The sequence below is a fragment of the Geotrypetes seraphini genome, chromosome 4 (genome assembly GCF_902459505.1).
Source record: "Geotrypetes seraphini chromosome 4, aGeoSer1.1, whole genome shotgun sequence".
Taxonomy (NCBI): domain Eukaryota; kingdom Metazoa; phylum Chordata; class Amphibia; order Gymnophiona; family Dermophiidae; genus Geotrypetes; species Geotrypetes seraphini.
In genome coordinates, this window is record NC_047087.1 from 49,914,120 (window position 1) to 49,930,758 (window position 16,639).

Here is a 16,639-nt window from a genome sequence, read left to right on the forward strand (position 1 = left end):
TTTGGGGGGGGGGAGATGTGCTGTGGAACCAGTACAAAATTATCACTTAGAGAAAAAGCTTGTGATTCAAGATCGGAGTAAAGGGCCTCTGTTGACATCTATTTTTGTATTCAGAGGTGCAATTGCATTTACAATCAGGGCAGCAAAAAAGAGAATAAAGTGAAAATACCTTTTGTGGCCATGGCTGGCTGTTAGAGTGATAAGAACCACTGATAATTGATCAAAATATCATCTGCCTCAGTTGTGCATGACTTCCTGTCCCCAGTAACTATGAAAAAGCTTCTTATACTTACTAACGAAACTGCTCTTGAAACCAGGACATACTTGTCCAAGCTAAAGGATTGTTGAGGCTAACTCTTAAGTAACCATACTAGAGAGCTGAGCATCACATGTTAAAGAAATGATGAATCAGATTAAGAAAAATTGCATCAGCATTGCCTTCAGTTCATGTTCTTGAGGTTATTTTAGACTGTGCACAGGGAGTTTTGAAACAGCCTCTGAGGAGGTGCTAAAGAGGGGGACCCAAATCTATTTAAGGGTATTTGCTTGGTATAGTTGGTTTGCAGAGCTTATAGGTTGTTCTGTAGAGAGAGACAGCTGAAGGCTAGGTGCTGTGGAGTAGGAGATGAGCAGAACAAGGTGGAAGGTGTATGTTGCAGCAAGGTGCCCATAGCAAATTAGGGATGTGTGCCAAGGAAGACAGGAGTAAGTAGGGTACTACATGTCAGGGGTTTGTACTGGTGTGTTGGAGGGAGACCTTGGGAACAGAGAAGACTGAGTGGTGGGAAGATAATTACAAGGATAAGGAAAGAAGGGGGAAACAGAGAAAGAATAAGGATGAAGACTCGGGGTGGGGCAAAAAGAAAGCTAGGAGTCCTTCATCTTGAAGAAGGAACAAAAAAAAGTCATGGGGTTGAAGTTAATTTTGGGTGAGAGAGAACTGAGGAGGGTGGAACCTGGAGAGTGATATTGCTGTGGAAAAAAATCTAGGTGAATGGTCAGGCCTTATGATGGGGGAATTCTGCAAAAAGAAAAATACAAATAACAGGCAAAATTTTTAATGTTTTGTGCAAAATCCTCCTTATGTTACTTTTGTGGACATTGATTTTAAATTGTACTGACATTTTAATGTTTCATAAAAAGATGATTTTTTTGAACAGTACTCTGCTTTTTTCCTATTAAATACATTTAGCGATAATTGATGTTACATCTTGTCCATGTTGAGCCCAAGGCAGAGTGCAAAACAATTAATGAACTTTAACTGAGGTCTTTTTTTCCTCCACTTTTTTGTGTTTCCATTGTTAACAAATTTTTTTGCATTTGGACAGTTCCTATATGTACATTTCAGTTTAAGGGCAGTAGTATCTTAAGCACAATAGTGTCTAAGCAGAATCTGATATATTTGGTTATTTTAGATTCCCAACTCAGCTTTAATACACAAATTAGTCAGGTTATGAGGCATTCCTTTTTCAAATTACACATGATTAGGTCCATATACTCAATTCTTTTTTCTTCCGCTTTAAATATCCTCATGCATTCTTTTATCATCCAACAAACTGACCAATGCAATTCTCTTTATGCCAGATTATGTTAAAAAGACAATTAATCCAAAATACTGTTATCCGAATGATGCACAACGCATCTAGGTTTGACCATTACTACTACTACTATTTATCACGTCTATAGTGCTGAAAGGCGTACACAGCGGTGTACATTTTGACATTCAATAGACTATCCCTGGTCGGAAGAGCTTACAATCTAACTCGAATGGAAAGACATGACATATAGGGTTGGGGTTGCAGAACCTAAGGTGAGAGGAGTTAGGAGTTGAAAGCAATCTCGAAGAGGTGGGCTTTTAACTTGTACTTGAACACTGCTAGAGACGGAGCCCACCGTAGGGATTTGTGCAGTTTGTTCCAGGCATATGGTGCAGCAAGACAGAAGGGATGGAGTCTCGAGTTAGCAGAGGAATAGAAAGGCACAGCTGAGCTCATGGGGAGGGGGTGACTTAGGGGGAGAAAAGTGAAGATAGTGAGGGGCACCTGAGTGAATGTCAGTAAGAGGAGTTTGAATTGTATTTGGAAACGGATGGGAAGCCAATGAAGTGACTTTAGGGGAGGGGAGAACACTGGCTCCCTTTATCATACAAAACGCTTCTACTAACCTTTAAAGTTCTTTCATGAGGGGAAATGACTTGCTCGATACCTTATCCCCTACTTTCTGCCAGAGCTCTCAGTTTAATAAATCAAAATCAACTTGTTATCCCTTTATACTGTATCATAGTTCACAAACACATCTGACCAACAAGTTTCTCTGCATATAGCCCTCAGCTTTGGAACGCTCTTCCCACATCCTTTAGATTACAAACATCCTTAGATTGGTTCAAATCAGAACTTAAGGCATTCTTTTTCACTGATGCCTACTCATAATGCCTTCTCACAAGCTTACATTGATGCCTCTTGCCCTTTATTTTGATAATGACTCTGTGAGGACACACAGCTACTCCTTATGTTTTTTCACTCCCACCTTTCCTATTCACATTTGTAGTTCTACTTTTTACCCTCACTTTTATATTATTGGGTTTTTAAAAAATCACATATCCCTTTTCTTATCCCCCAATTTTTTTTATAATTGTAACTGCTTTGGAGGTTTATTTACCATAATGTGGGATATCAAATATTTAATAAACTTGGAATACTTGCAAGATAATGAATAACAGAAATAAATAGTCCTGTATAATGTTTGAATTATTGATGATATAAAAGGGAGTGACCCAGTTGGTTATATTCAGAAGTTTATACCATTGCTTCTGGAGATTCAGTAAACAGCTTCATTTGAGGTAGAAAGAGCACACTGCATTTCTTCTAAGCCTACAGGAGGACAGGAAGTTCCGAGGCTGTTCATCTTTAAGGTACTGAGCTACCTATAAACAGTGTTTGCCATTTTGATCTGTGGCATAGCTAAATGTGTCATTGCCTGGCAAGGCTACCATCTCTTCATTACAACTGACCTTTCCAAGATAATAACATTAAAATGTAAACAGTTATGAAGTCTCCACCTGTGACTTAACACCTTGGGAGCCTGGTATGGACTTTTTTTTTAATTCTAGCTATCTTTGCATGACTAAATAATTCATCCAGAAACTTGGAAAAACTAGAATTCAATCAAACAGGCCAGTAATTAATTTTTTCTTTGGAATAGTCATTGCTAGTAATTTTTTCTTGTCACCAAATTCTCCTGATAGACTTTTGATTTTTCATCTGCAAATCACGTGAATTGTTACTGTTATGTTTTGTTTGTGTAAAAGATCAGTAAGAGTTTTGAAACTTATTCTCTGGCAAAGTCAGTTTTGCGGATATGCTGAAAATTCATTGTTGGTCTCATTGCATGTCATCAGTTCTAATACTAGTGACTCCATGTATTATTTATATCATGAGTTGACTGAGTAGGTTATGATCTTGTGTTGTGAACGGTTATAAATCTGATATTATTCTGATATTATACTCCCTTTTCTTTCACTTTCATTGGTTTTGGGTTAATATGTGCAACAAAGTATATCATGTGATCTTCTACTGCTACTTCTGATCTGCCTTGGTGGTTAATTCTGCAATGTGCTCATCTATAATACTCTGATGGTTTGTTGTTTATGCACTATTTCTCTTAACATGCATGACTTAACATACCCTATAAAAAGGAAAACTTTCATGCACCTGTGCAAGGTTAAGTCTGACATTTGCATATTACAGAAGATGCTTTTATCAGTTACCGAATCTCAAAAATTAATTATGGGCTGAATTCAAGCTGGCAGTTTCTGTCCTGTGCTTAAAAGAAAAGGGAGAATAGCCGCACTAAAAAATGTTCTCACATAAAATAATCACAGATTGGCAGATAAACTATAGTCACAATCTTCCTTGCTAAGAGGCATCTGGCAAATTTTAACATCTATTCACTGGTAGTAGACTCAATACTATAGAACAGGGGTGCCCAAAACGTCGATCGCAAAGACAATGCAGGTAGATCACAGAGCCAATGTTCTCCCTAGCGTCTTTAACGTCTTTTAGCCGGGCGCTCTGCCCAGCTAATTTAGGTGAGTGCTCGACTGTCTTGCTCAGATGACACGCTTTGCCCTCAGCATCCTCTGTTCTTCCCTCTGGGCCTAACTACCACAGTTTAAAGTTAATTACGGCAGCCTGCAGAACGAACCAGTAGGCTGCCATCAGCCTCTGCAGTACGTTCCCTCTGACACGGTCCCACCCCTGATGTGCAGGACCGGGCATAGAGAACGTGCTACAGAGACCGACGGCAGCCTGCTACGTTTGCTCTGTAGGCTGCCGTAATTAACTTTAAACTGTGGTAGTTAGGCCCAGAGGGAAGAACAGAGGATGCTGAGGGGGAAGCGTGTCATCTGAGCAAGAAAGCCAGGCGCTCACCTAAATTAGCTGGGCAGAGCGCCCGGCTAAAAGATGTTAAAGACGCTAGGGAGAACATTGGCTCTGTGATCTACCCGTGGTAGTTAGGCCCAAAAGGAAGAACGGAGGCAAGAACTGACAGTTGCAATCAAGAATAGCTGGATGATCCAGTCTGAGGTTCTGACAGTCACTGTTTGTGGGAAGCAGCAGAGGTAAGGCCCTGCACGTCAGGTTAAGGCTGTGCCCGTCGCAAGGGCCTTAGAGATGCTGGATCTGGACGGGTGGGAGGAGAGAGAGACAAAAGGACCTTGAGGAGGGGCCTGGAAAGCAGCCTTGAACCAAAAGGGAAGGGTAAGGCAGGTCAGATCCTAAAGAGATTACACACTGTTCAAAATACTGCAGTTAGAGTTATATTCTTGATTCCCAAATATGAAAAAATTACATTAGTTACCAATTTCTGCTAGGATAACTTATAAGCTCTGTGTATTGGTTTTTAATATTTTACATGGCTTATCTCTTCCTTATTTGCTGGATTTAGTTTGCTTAATGATTGGTATATGGGTCTTATACACCTAAATCAATTCTGTTTACAATTTCCATCACCTAAATCAATTAAGATAATCCGTCAATTTAGTGCTTTTTTTTGGTTATCAGGCTCTGACTATTTGGAGTAAACTTCCCCTCACTGTTAGATCAGAAACTAATTATTTATTTTTTAGAAAGCTTTTAAAACAGTTTTATTTAAGACATTTTTGAACTGATTGTTTTTATAATTTATTCAATATTGCCTGTTTAACCGGGTTTGTTTCCAGTCTGCTTTATTGTAATCCGCCTGGAACTCATAAGGGCTATGGCGAAATATAAAAAGCTTTGTAATATAATATTTATCTTTGCACAAAAAGTGAGGTGATATACCAAGAATAGGATGAGCCTGTACTTTAGCTCAGTATCTTAAAGAGAGGAAGAGACAACAGCACATTAATGGTATCTAGTTTGGAATGGGTACAGTTCTCACTAAAAATACAGATATTATGGAAACTTTCCATGCGTACTACTTCCAGATATGCACATCAGAGGATCATCATGCCAGACCAGGCATTTATGATTGTCCCACTCTATTGCAGCACTCAATGGTACTTACAGAGACTGAGTGCTAGACCAATTGCCACATCTTCACCTGACATTTCTATTTTAATCCCTATAAATAATTTTACCACTGAAATTTTAAACCAGATATCTTTTATTACAGGGGTGCCCACACTTTATGGGCTTGTGAGCTACTTTTATAATGACTAAGTCAAAATGATCTACTAACAATAAAATTAAAAAAAAAACACAAAGCACACTGAAAGGCAAAGAAAATGTTAATTATTCATATTCCGGGTTTTTTCAAAGAGGTCACGGCAGATGACTCTATGCAATGTCACCTCAGTAACAAAATACAAAAATAGACAAATACACCCCCTCCCTTTTTACTAAACCACAATAGTAGGTTTTAGCACAGGGAGTTACGCTGAATGCCTCGTGCTGCTCTCAATGCTCATAAGCTCCCTGCACTAAAAAACGCTATTGCGGTTTAGTAAAAGGGAGCCATAGTGCAAAATATAGACAGCAGATATAAATTCTCAAAACCGACACATTTTGATCACTAAATTGAAAATAAAATCATTTTTCCTACCTTTGCTGTTTGGTGATTTCATGAGTCTCTGGTTGCACTTTCTTCTTCTGACTATGCACCAATCTTTCTTCCTTTCTTTCAGCCTCCTGTATGTTTCCACTCCTCCAGACCTCATTCTCTCCCCCAACTTTTTCTTTCTGTCTCCCTGTTCCCCCTTCTTTCTGTCTCCCTGTCTGCCCCCTTTCTTTCTTTCTCCGTGCCCTCCCCCAAGCCACTCGGTTTGCTGCCACCGCCATCGGGGAACAGCCCCCAAGCCACCGCTGTCCCAAGCTTTCCCTGAAGAAGCGTCGCGCTGACCAGCATTCCGCTCCCTGACGTCAATTCTGACGTAGGAGAGGAAGTTCCGGGCCAACAAGGCATTTCTCCTCATTCCATCCAGCCTGAGCCCCATCTCTCCTTGATCCAGCATTTCCCTTCTGTGTCTGTCAGAATTACCATTCCACCTATTTTCCAGCATCACCCTTCTTTGTGTCCATCTCATCTATATCCCTATCTCACCACTTTTTCAGAATCTTCATTTGTCTCTGTCCTTGTCTTTACCCCATATTCACCATTTACCCTTTCAGTGTTTTTATCTCCCCCCCCACACATTTTTCAGCATTACTTCTATGTCTCTAGTTCACCTCCTCTTCATGTCCCCTCTGTATCTCTATCCTTATTCAGTAGGTCCTGCTTACTCTTTCTCTTCTTTGTGTCACTATCTCCATTTTCAGCTTTCCCCCCTTTTCCTTTGTTAATGCACCCTGTAGCCAGAATCTTTCCACCCTCCCTCCACTCCGGCCCAGCCCAGTATGAAATATTTCCTTTTGTTTCCCTCCCCTCTCTCTTTCTCTCTCTCTTCTGCTCCCTCACCCACGAGTCCTGCATCTGGCCCTCTCCCTTCTACCTGCACCTGGCAAATCCCCCCTGCTCCGCGGCTCTCTTAAGCAACTTGACAGCAGCGGTGATCAAGACAAGCTGCCGACATCGAGGCCTTCCCTCTACGAGTCCCGCCTTTGTGGAAAAAGGAAGTTGAAACAAGCGGGACTCGCAGAGGGTAGGCCCCGACGTCAGAAGCTTGTGTCGATCGCTGCTGCTGAGTTGCCGAAGAGAGCCGCGGAGCAGGGGGTGTGGCCGGAAGCAGATAGAAGGGAGAGGGCTGCTGGAAGAGGTAGACGTTCCGGAGTATGACACCGACCCGGGCCAGGATGCTTTCTTTTTCAGGCTGTTGCTGCTGCTGCCGCCACGCCACCCCCCCCCCCCCCCCCCCCCCGAAATGACAAAAACAGCCTAATGCCCGGCATCGGCGTCTTTGACGTCGGGGAGAGGAAGGCTGATAGGCCCGGTAGATCAGGACGGCAACACGAGTCTATCACAGAGCCCGGGATGGGCTCTGCGATCGACTCATGTTGCCTTCCTGAGCTACCGGTTGATCGCGATCGACGCGTTGGGCACCCCTGTTTTATTATGACTCAGATAGAACAGTGGACAATTAATTTCAAACTGAAGCTCAATATGGAAAAGACCAAACTTTTCTTGGCTAGTCCCAATGACAAAATAATAAACTCATTGCTTCATCTTAATGGTCATGACTACCCGATTATTAAATCTATCGAAATTCTGGGAGTCACACTAGACCGACATTTAACACTAGCAGGACACACAGACTTAGTGGTACAAAAATGCTTTTTTACATTGTGGAAATTAAGAACCATAAAAAAATATTTTGATCCTTTATCATTCAGACTATTGGTGCAGGCATTAGTTTTATCTATTTTAGACTATTGTAACATCATCTATTTAGGAGCACCCCAAAAAATTCTAAGGAAATTAAAGATAATTCAGAATATAGCTGTTCGATTGATTTTTGGTTTAAAAAGAACGACCGTATTAGTCCATATTATCATTTACTTCATTGGCTGCCTTTGGAGGCAAGAGTATTATTAAAATTTTCCTGTATCTACTTTAAGCTGATATCGGGATTGTCTCCAGCTTACCTTTTTCCTCATTTTGTGTTGCATAGACCAAAAGACACTAGAAACTTCTACTTACTTGCGTATCCAAAAATTAATGGGTGTAGATATAAGACCTTCTTAGATAGGACCTTAGCATTTCAAGCTGGTAGGCAACAATCTTGGTTAGGTAAATGTATTCAGCAAGCTATGTTATCCTATTGCAGTTTTCAGAAATTAATTAAGACCACTTTGTTCGCTAAGTTTATTACTTAGTGAGTTTTATTATTGAAATTCTATTTTACAAATATTTGTATTTTTTACTGTATTATTGTATTTTGCTGATTGTCCAGCTCTTTTTAGTCTAAACCAACTAGAACTTTTGGTTATGGCGGTATAAAAGAATAAAGTTATTATTACAGTGGTACCTTGGTTTACGAGTGCACTGGTTTGCGAGTGTTTTGCAAGACGAGCAAAACATTCGCAAAATTGGTGCCTCGGAAACCGAGCGCCTCGATTTGCGAGTGCCCCCCCCCCCCCGGCTAACCGGCACCCTCCCCCCTGCGATCCGGCACCCCCTCGCCACCATCAGGCACCCCCCCCCGCCGCAACCTGAGGTCCCCCAACCCACCCGAACCTTCTTCTTACTTCAGTGTAGCTTCCGCACCGGTGCCGGTGCCGGAAGATCTGCCTCCTGTGCTGGGCCTTGAGCATGTGCGCATATTCAAGGCCTGAGAGTTCACGTTCTCATGCTCAAGGCCCAGCACAGGAGGCAGATCTTCGGGCACTGGCAGGACTTGCTGGTGCCGATGCCGGTGCGGAGGCTACACTGAAGTAAGAAGAGGGTTCGGGTGGGTTGGGGGACCTCAGGTTGCGGCGGGGGGGTGCCCGATGGCAGCGGGGGGGGGTGCCCAATGGCGGCAGGGAGATGCCGGATCGCGGGGGGGAGGGGGCTGGTTCACGGGGGGGGGCCTTCGGGGGGATCAATGCCGATTCTCGTGGGGGGGAGAACAGCGCTGCTGGCCTCGGGGGGAGTGGAAGGTGGGAACCTATCAAAGCGAGTTTCCATTATTTCCTATGGGGAAACTCGCTTTGATAAACAAGCATTTTGGATTACGAGCATGCTCCTGGAACGGATTATGCTCGTAATCCAAGGTACCACTGTATTATTATTGATCAGATGTACCAAGCTCAAGCTAAGTGAAAAACACTAGGCCATCTGATTCTAACTGCTGAGTTTTATAAAGCCTTCTAAACCAAACTTTCACCTAAACTGAAAACTCCCGTGCCTATAATTTATACAGCTGAAAATGCATGGGACATTTGTTGAGGTGCAAATTATAGTGCATGGAATGGGATAATTCTCTAATGAAGAAATATCAACCTATATCATAGATTGTAAAATCTATGTAAAAATCCTGGCTGCTAGTCTAAACCCAGGACCTGATAAGTTAATACACAAGGATCAGTCATATTTTATGGCTCAATGACATTCCAGCAACACCACTATTTATACTGTCATGTGTTAAAACTGACTAAACAGCTCAAAGTGATCCACCTTTGTGAACTCCATTGACACTAAGGGCTCCTTTTACTAAGCTGCGATAGCGGTTTTAGCGCACGCTTAGCGCGCACTAAATTGCCCCATGCGCTAGACGTTAATGCCAGCATTGAGCTGGCGTTAGTTCTAGCCACGTAGCGTGGGTTTAGCGTGCACTAAAAACGCTATCACAGCTTAGTAAAAGGAGCCCTAAGAAGGCTCTCAACAGAGTTGAGCAGAACTATGTTTTTTCTGTTCTTCGTTGAATAAGATTTGATCTCCAGTTTGTGTTTAGTGAATGTTATATACTAATCATCCTAAGTTTGATTTGGTCATCAATGGAATTACTTTTAAACTCTTTGAGTCTATATTCAGCCAGTAACAATTTTTATCTGCCAAACTACTGGTGATCATTATCTCCCAATGTAATCATCCCCAAATTCTATAAAGCCTGTCTAAAGATAGGTGCCTAGCCAATGTAGGCATCTAACTTAATTAATTAATAGGCTTAATCGGCAATGATAATTGGCAGTTAGCTTGAAAAGACATTAATTGGACTTAATTGAAAGTTAGGCACACAACTCATAAAGCACAATTCCATAAAAAATATGCACCTAGTCCAAAGTGCATAGTTAAAAGTGAGCATGGTTAAGGACCACAATATAGTGGCGGAGAGGACCTGACAGTGCGTTGACTAAGTCCTCAGCACTGCTAAAAATTATTACAGAATCTTTTCAGGAATTAAACCTGGAACCACTGCAGCCGTCTATTGCTCAGAGGTTCATGAGCAGCACAAAAGCTTTCCCTCGCATCCAGGCATTACAAAGATGCTGACTGACCATTGGGAGGTCCCTGAGGAGCCCCAGAGGGTAGCTAAAGCTATGGTAAAGCTCTGCCCAATGCACGCTTATTTCAACAACTGTTTCTCCCCCTGAAGGTGGATTCACTGGTGGCACAGGTTACAAAACGCGACCCCCTTCTCAGTGAAGGGATGTGGTGCTAAAAGATACACTGACCATGAGCTGGATGTTGCCATTAAAAGACAGTTTGAGGCCACGATGCTGGGAGTGAAGGCAGCAGAAGCATCATCATCTTATGTCACATGGGCTTGCCATTCTAGGTTATATTGGGCTCCAGAAGTGAATGAGGAGCTGAGTCGCCAGCTACTTATTTATTTATTTATTTAAAATGTTTATAATCTGCTTAATTCCTAAGCGGCACACAATAGAAATACTTATGGCTGTGGTTGATTATGCAGCAGATGCTCTATATGAGCTGTTCAAGGTTTTGAGCAAAGTCGCTGCACATGCTAGCTCCGCCCGCAGAATGCTTTGGATCAGACAGTGGGCGGGAGATTTGGCTTCTACCTTGAGCAAATTGTCTTTTAAAGGCCAATAGCTCTTTTGATCTTATGGCCAATGTGGCAGATCAGAAACCAAAGTCTTTGCCAGACAGCAGACAGTAATTTTCATGGCTCTAGGCGCTTTCGCCAATACTCTGGAGGTTCCTCAATCCAGATGCCTTTTTAAGGCCCAAGATAGAGTTTTGGGGTCACTAGGCGTCCCCAATCTCAAGGATCCAGTTCCGCAGCAGCCCCAAGAAAAAAAAACCCCAGCAGTTATGACAGCAGGTCGGTAGCCGTACCTCCACAGATAGATAGGAGGTTGTCAGCTTATTGAGAGGCTTGGAAGCAGGTCTTCTCAGACTGCTGGGTGCTAGAAATTATTTGGGAGGGAATTATTAGCTCAACTTCTTTTGCCCCCTCCAGGACCTTTTTGTGGATTCTCCAGCAGGAAAAGCAGAGAAAACGTTCAGAATCCGAACGACATTTTTCATAATATTCGACTTTAGACATCCCAACAGAGCAGTGGGGCACCTTAGAGGGCACTGTTGTGAACTTCACATAAAGGATGTCAGATGTATATCTCACTATAACACCCTTAAAATTTATGGTGAGTCCCCCAAAACCTACTAAACCCATCTGTGTACTACCCTAATAGCCCTTATGGTTGCAGGTGGCACGTAAATGGCAGTAGGGTTTGGGTGGGTTTTGATGGGCTCTTACTTTATACCATAGATGTTGTGGTCCTGAGTCCTCCTCTCTATGGTTCTCTGGGTAACTCTACACATTTGATGCTCTACTAGGCTTTCCCATACTTGATGCTGCTATTCTAGAGCCAGGTATGTACCTTTGTTCTCATTTTTGTGTGGTGGATGGGGGTCAGTGAGCGCTGGAGGAGTGTGGGAGTGTCCTACCTTGATGCATGCAGTGGTCATCTGGTCAGTTTGTGCATCTTTGTGGAATTTAGACACTTCTAAAACAGGTCTAACTCTGTAAATCTAAGTTCCGTCCAGGGCATCTTGCAAAACATTTGATTATCGCTGCAAGATGTCCAAGTCTAACCTGCCCTTATGCACGTCCAAACCCGTCTATAACATGCCTCCACCACACTAGGGTTGCCAGATTTTTCTATAGTAAAATCTGGACCCCCTAGGTCCACCCAGTTCCACCCATCCCCACTCTGTTACACCCCAGTCCCGCCCTAGCCCCCCTCCCTCCCTACCCCCCGCTGCCTGCCCAACATGATTTAGAGAAGGCTTTTCAAAACTCGTACAAAGTGCCGGGTTATGAAAAGCTGTCCGGACACCCGGACGTCCAGGGAAATCTGGTAACCCTACATCACACCCATCTCGAGCTCTAGACGCACAAATGCTAGAACACCTTTCTAGACATCCAGAAAGGTGGTTTTGATTGTCGTCACTTGGACGTCCTGGCAATTAAGGATGTTTTTTGACCATTTATATTTTTGGACTATGAACCCCACAGTGTTTCAATAACTTCTAAAAGCTAGTATGAATAGGAACAAGACAAAAATATAATAGAAAACAATTCCAAATTTTCACCACATAAAAAGGAAAAGATTTCTCATAAATAGACCTGTATCTAGGAGGTGATGTAAGTACAAAATTTAGGTCTTGTTGAACAGGGGGATCTTATAATGGCAAATGTTTCATTGCATTATTTGAGCACAATGCTTGCATTCCCATTCCTTTTTGAATTATTATATCAGGTAAAGCTTTCACTCCAAATATATTCATGTGTTGTGAGTGTGTTTTTTAGCTTTTGTTTTTCAATAAATGTTTGATTTAGCTTGTTTGCTTTTGATGATTATTTAGACTATCTTTTTTAGAATTTTTAGGTTGTGATAGGCCAGACCACAGTGCAGGGGTTCAAGGAAGGTTTGGATAGGTTCCTAAAGGATAAAGGGATTGAGGGGTACAGATAGAAGCAGAGGTAGGATATAAAAATGGTCAAATCACTTCACAGGTCAAAGGACCTGGTGGGCCACCGCGGGAGCGGACCACTGGGCGAGATGGACCTCTGGTCTGACCCAGTGGAAGCAACTTCTTATGTTCTTAATATTTGTACTCCATTTATATCTCTGTTTTCCTTCTGCTCTTGTCCAGTAGATTTGGCCTCTTTTTGTGATAACAAAATTATTTAATTTCTTTAACCATTATATGCAAGTAAATCTTTATACTGCATTACACTTGAAGCATAATTTCATTCAGGCATTAAAAATGTAGTCCATCAGTAAAAAAAAATAAAAAAATAATAATAATAAAATCTTTTAAATAGTTGTTATAGATATCTGGAAAAACCATACCTGTCAGTTTGCCTTGACAATTAGTTTGACACTCTGGTCTTGAAAACTGATGGCTTGACCCTGAACTTAAAATTCTGTGAACCTGTGAGGCTTTTCTTGGTGGTGGTGGTTTTGTTTTGGGGTTTTTTTTTTTTTTTAGCAAGTTGTCAATAGAAAAAAAGAATCTTAACTTATATGTACTGTATTTTCTCTGAGAAAAAAAACCTACTACTACAGTATTATTATCCTCATTAGTTTATTAATGGAAGAATATAACCTTTTAAATCATTCCAAATGTACAACTTTCTACTGCCTTGTTATTTTGAAAACATAAAATGAAAAACTGCTATGGTCCTAGACACATACATCATGGCTAACCTTTATAGTGTGTGTATTTGACATCACTATAAAATCAAAATGCAATTGAAATTGTAACTATTGAGTCATTACAATTCGAATGAGTGGTGTCTTGCATTTCTAACATAATCGAGGTGACTTGTTCACTTCTTCTGACATTGTAATGACACTGCTGATGAAAGTGTCTGATACATAGCTGAGATAATTCCAGCAACCTCTCAGCCTGCATTACTGTATGATTGAAGTGTCTTGCTGGAGCCATTAAGTGTCAGGGTATGCAATCCTAAGCAAGTTATGCCACCATTAAATAACTAAAAAAGTAAATGAACAAACTTATGATATAATACTGTTAATAAATTAAACTCACAAACTAGAGACATTTGTATCCTAAAGGGTGATATATTTATTAGAATTAAACACGTAAAATTAAAGAACAACAATTTTTATTGATTTATTTTATTGTATTTATTGTGCCTAACTTGCTTTTTGCACCTTTAAGCAGAAGGCACAGTCTGGTCTCTTTTCATGGTCTATTAGGGCTGAGATAGCCAATACTATGAGCATATGTTTGTGTTTGTTCTTGTTGCACTTACATTTATTACTTTATAATAATTTTTTATAAAATACTAATAACTTCAGAAAGCTGTACAAATATTAACAGCGGGATCTGAATAGTCCCTGCTGCTGTCCCAAACCCCCCCTTTTTCTCCTTACTCTCCCCTAAATAAAACCAACACGCCTTATTATGGTATAATAGCCGCAGCTCTTTATTTAAATCACAATACCAAAAATTAACTTTGCATAAATAACATCATTAACATAATGAATCTTAAATTGAAAATCAATATCAGCAAGCTCCTCCCGAGCTACCTCGTGTAAACATTACCATTTGCCCCCGACCCCGCCACCAACAGCAAGCGTCTGAGGGGTGGCTGATCTCATGCCCCTTTAACCCGGGTCACCTGACCTCCAAGGCACGGCTCCCAGCCGGCCCACCGCTCATTGCCGGATGAGCCCCAGCACCCAGTAGCTCGGGATACCCGCCTTCCCAAGCCACTAGGACCACCAACCAAGGGTGGAACAAAAACCGCCCTGGAGGACCTGCAACAATTGAGTCCTCCAAGATCCTGATTTATGTTCACCCTCAACCCGCCCCTTTTCCCTAAGCTAACCAATCAAAAACTCGCGCGAGCCCCTCCCCTAGAACCTATTCTAATTCTGGCTTCCTAACGGTTCTCCCTGCTTGCCTTGCGGGCAACACGAGGGCCTTCCAGCCCAGTGTTACTATCCGCCCGTTAAGACAAGCTCCCGGGCTACTCTAACCAACTAAGCACTCATCCTATTCATCCAGAACTGGCAGACCTTCATCTTCAGTTCAGCTGACACCCATAGAGCAGACAGAGGCTGTATGAGATCCTGGGATCAGAACAGATCATGGGTTTACGTGGAGGTGTTGTCATTTTCACTAACTAGACTCAGGAAGACACTTATAAAACAAGTGCTGGCTTAAGACCACATGAGCACCTAGTGATATGATACTTATAGCCTGCATATACCATAGCAAGTTCAATGCAGTTCACAATTAATATGAAAACTAGGCATACCTAGAGAATATAGCTAATAAAATATAAAGACCACTTCTAAAACCATTTATAATATACATTTTTGAAATAGCTAAGTTTTAAGTTTTTTTGTAAATTGTAAATAAGTGGGATATCTAGATCATTCCAGATTTTGCTGCTTGATAAGGGAAAGTAGTCATGAAAACTGTTCTATTTTACCCTATTTCCACATGGAAAATGAAGTAACATCCTATTCATTAACTTTTGCATATTGCTAAAATGCCTCTTTTACCCCATTTTCTTGGTCTGTCTTCAAATTTTGCATTCCTTAATTCTGTCTGTTTTTACTTTGCATATTACATATTCAGTGTAGCAACAAACACACCATAGTCCCTTTAAAAGAGTACCTACCAACTTTGACTTTTTTTTATAGACCAATGTAAGTCTCTTTCATGAATTTCTAGCAGATGAAACCAATTACAACTTAATTTTAATGCTATAGTTACTGAACAAATTATTGCAATTTAGTTACTGGACGAGTGTGTAGCGCAGTGGTTGAAGCTACAGCCTCTGCTTCCTGGGGTTGTGGGTTCAAACCCCGTGCTGCTCCTTGTGACCCTGGACAAGTCACTTAGTCCTCCATAGCCCCAGGTACATTAGACAGATTGTGAGCCCACCAGGGCAGATAGGGAAAATACTTGAGTACCTGATTGTAAAAACCGCTTAGATAACCTTGATAGGTAGTATATAAACACCTAATAAACTTGGTACTTGAACTTACTATTGCACTTCTTCTATGAGAGCGAAGCTCCTCCCTGACTGATTTGTCAGTTGGACAGGAATTCAGAGGACAAAAGTTCAGTCTTGATCCCTTTACTGTCTCAAAGCGAGGCTTCCCTGATGGGAGATTCGGCCTCCTATGTTGAGGATCAGAATGGAGCCCCAGCTGTGGATCCAGGAAAGGATCCCTCCATATGGCGGCCTTACTGGACATTATTACTGAGTCTCTTTGTGAGCTCAATATTGATCTGCCTCAGCTCCAATCATCTCAGTGTTCTCTTTTGAGCGGGGTTTGATCTCAGCCCACGTCCTTTCTGTGGCACCCAGACATGAAACTCCTGGTTACAGAGCCCTGGGAGATCCCAGAAGAATCACTCAGAGGCAAAAACCATGACTAGGCTGTATCCTATGGATCAAGAGTTCCAACAGATGTTTGCTATGCCAAAAGTAGACTCCCTGGTGACACAGATGACTAAACACATGTCTTTACCTAGTGAGGGAATAGTCATGCTGCAGCATACACAGGACCGCTAGATGGATATAGTCCTGAGGAATTAGTTTGAGGCCCTGACCCTAGGAGTTAAGGTGGCATTAGCTGCTTTTTTCGTAGCACGTGCCTGCTATTCATGGCTATAAGCCCTGGATATGACAGCGGTTGAGCTATTACCTCAACTCATGCTGGCAGGGGTGGATTATGTGGCTGACATACTTAATATTATAGAGTCAAGGTGAGAA

At 41.8% G+C, this 16,639-nt stretch overlaps 1 protein-coding gene across 5 annotated transcripts in view; it reads left to right on the top strand.

The window, feature by feature from the left end:
• Positions 1–16,639, top strand: part of PHKB (phosphorylase kinase regulatory subunit beta) — a 379,505-nt gene that overhangs the window by 152,654 nt on the left and 210,212 nt on the right. The window lies entirely within an intron of this gene.